Source organism: Saimiri boliviensis, chromosome 18 (genome assembly GCF_048565385.1).
Source record: "Saimiri boliviensis isolate mSaiBol1 chromosome 18, mSaiBol1.pri, whole genome shotgun sequence".
In the NCBI taxonomy this organism is placed as follows: domain Eukaryota; kingdom Metazoa; phylum Chordata; class Mammalia; order Primates; family Cebidae; genus Saimiri; species Saimiri boliviensis.
Window position 1 is genome coordinate 25792099 of NC_133466.1, and position 2592 is coordinate 25794690.

A 2592-nucleotide genomic window follows, 5' to 3' on the forward strand; every position below is an offset into this window, starting at 1 on the left:
TGTTACTGTCCTGAATATTTTAAGTAACTGTAACATATGTTAAGGATTTGTGTATCTAAACATATCTAAACATAGAAAAGGAACAGTAAAAATAAGGTATAAAAGATAAAAACAGGCCAGGCACGGTGGCTCACCCCTATAATCCTAGCACTTTGGGAGGCTGAGTCAGGCTGATACCTGAGGTTGGGAGTTTGAGACCAGCCTGACCCACATGGTGAAACCTTGTCTTTACTAAAAATACAAAAAATTAGCTGGGCATGGTGATGCATGCCTGTAATCCCAGCTGCTCAGGAGGCTGAAGCAGGAGAATCACTTGAACGCAGGAGGCAGAGATTACAGTGAGCTGAGATAGCACCATTGCACTCTAGCCTGGGTAACAAGAGTGAAACTCTATCTCAAAAAAAAAAAGAAAAAGATAAAAACATAAAAACAGTACATCTGTATAGGGCACTGAGATAGTTTTGATATTTGGATATTTGTAGATATCTGTCCCCATCTAAATCTCATGTTGCATTGTAATCCCCAGTGCTGAGGTGAGGCCTGGTGGGAAGTGTGTGGGTCATAAGGCAGGTACCTCATGGCTTGGTGCTGTCTTTGCCATAGTGAATGAGTTCTTTTGAGATCTGGTTGTTTAAAAGTGTGGCACCTCCTGCCCTGACACTCACTCTGTCTCTTTTTTCTCTTTGTCTCTGTTTCTTTCACTGTCTCTTGCTCCTGCTTTTGACAAGTGACATAACTGTTCTCCCTTCACCTTTCACCATTCTTGAAAGCTCCCTGAGTCCTCACCAGAAGGTGAGCAGATGCCAGCACCATGCTTCCTGTACAGCCTACAGAATTGTGAGCCATTTAAATCTCTTATCTTTAGAAATTATTCAGTCTCAGGTATTTCCTTATAGCAATGCCAGAACAGCCTAATACAGGCATTTACCATGAATGGAGCGTGCGAGCCTAGAGGTTGCCCAGTGTGAGTCAGTAAGTGAGTGGCGAGTGAATGTGAAGGCCTAGGACATTTCCGTACAGTACTATAGACTTTGTAAATAATGTGCACTTAGGCTACACCAAATTTATTTAATTTTTTCCTTCAACAATAAATTAAACTGAATTTTCTATAACTTTTTTATGTTACAAACTCTTTAATTTTTTAAACTTTTTTCCTCTTTTATATCAACACTTAGCTTAAAGCACAAACAGATTTTACAACCATACAAAACTTTTTTTTCATTTATTTGTTTTATAAGATTTTTTTCTATTTTTAATTTTTTAATGTTTTTCTTAAATGCTTTTATTTGTTAAATGTTAAATTTTCTTAAATGCTTTCTTTTTTTTTTTAAGTCATCACATCTCTTCAGGACAATATAAGGTTCTCATCATTGACCCAACCTAGAGCACCCCTCACCCCAAGCATGGATCCAGTGGGACCCAGTATCGTCTTTCAAAATTCTCCCCTAGGCTGGAAAAAACTAGGACACCAACAAACACGTTAGCCTAGACCAGCAAAAGGTCAGGATCATCAATATGACTCTCTTCCACCTCCACATCTTTTCTCACTGGAAGGTTTTCAGGGGCAATAACAGCAATGAAACTGTCATCTCCTATGGTAACAGTGCCTTCTTCTGGAATACCTTCTGATGGACTTGCCTGAGGCTGTTTTCCAGTTAACTTTTTTATTCATTTAAGTAAAAAGAGCATACTCAAAAATAACCATAAAATTTTTAGTACTTCAAACACATAAACCAGTAACAGTCATTTATTATCATTACTAAGTATTATATACTGTATATAATCGTATATGTAGGTTTGTTTATACCAGCATCACCACCAACACATGGATAATGTATATGGCTATAAGGTAAATAGAAAATAGAAATTTTTTAGCTCTACTATACTGCTATGGAACCACCATCATAGATGTGGTCCATTACTGAGTGAAAAGTTTTTATGTGACACATGACAGTATTTACACATTTACATGGTATTAGTTATTATAAGTAATCCTGAGATGTTTTATTGTATATGAGAGGATGTGCACTGGTTATATACAAATATTAATGCCATTTTATAGGAAGGACTTGAGTATCTGTAAACTTTGGTATCTGCAAGGGGTCCTGGAATCAGTTCCCCAATTATACTGAAGGATGACTGTAAAACATGCAAATAATAATCTTACTATTGCTTATATAATGCTAGTATACCAAGCTTTATTTTGAACCTCCATTACAATCTGAGAGAGAAAGCACATATAAAAATATTTCTCACTATCACCATATGAAGAAGATCTAATTGCTTACCCTATTTTTTACTGAACCATGTAAAGTATTTGCCAATAAAAACATAGGCAAAATAGGGCACGGTGAAGCTTCAAACCAGGCAGAATAGTTTGAGAGTCCATGCCCTTAATCCCTATTCTGTATGCACATTATTCTCCTTTTACCCAAAAGGAAAATGAGGATCAGGGAGATTAAATATGTTGTTCAGTATTACATGATACCAAGTAGTAAAGCTAGACTTCAAAAGCCTAGCCTACATGCCTTCCATTTTCCCACATAATTATTTCACTATATTAACCCTAAGGAGATAAAGAATTTTGAAGGT

The 2592-nt window shown here is 36.5% G+C and overlaps 1 non-coding gene across 1 annotated transcript; it reads right to left on the bottom strand.

The window, feature by feature from the left end:
* Positions 1-1298: 1298 nt before the first annotated feature.
* Positions 1299-1377, bottom strand: LOC120368510 (small nucleolar RNA SNORD115). Its single transcript, XR_005582615.1, has one exon. It is a non-coding gene; the product is annotated as a small nucleolar RNA SNORD115 (small nucleolar RNA).
* Between the last annotated feature and the right edge of the window lie 1215 nt (positions 1378-2592).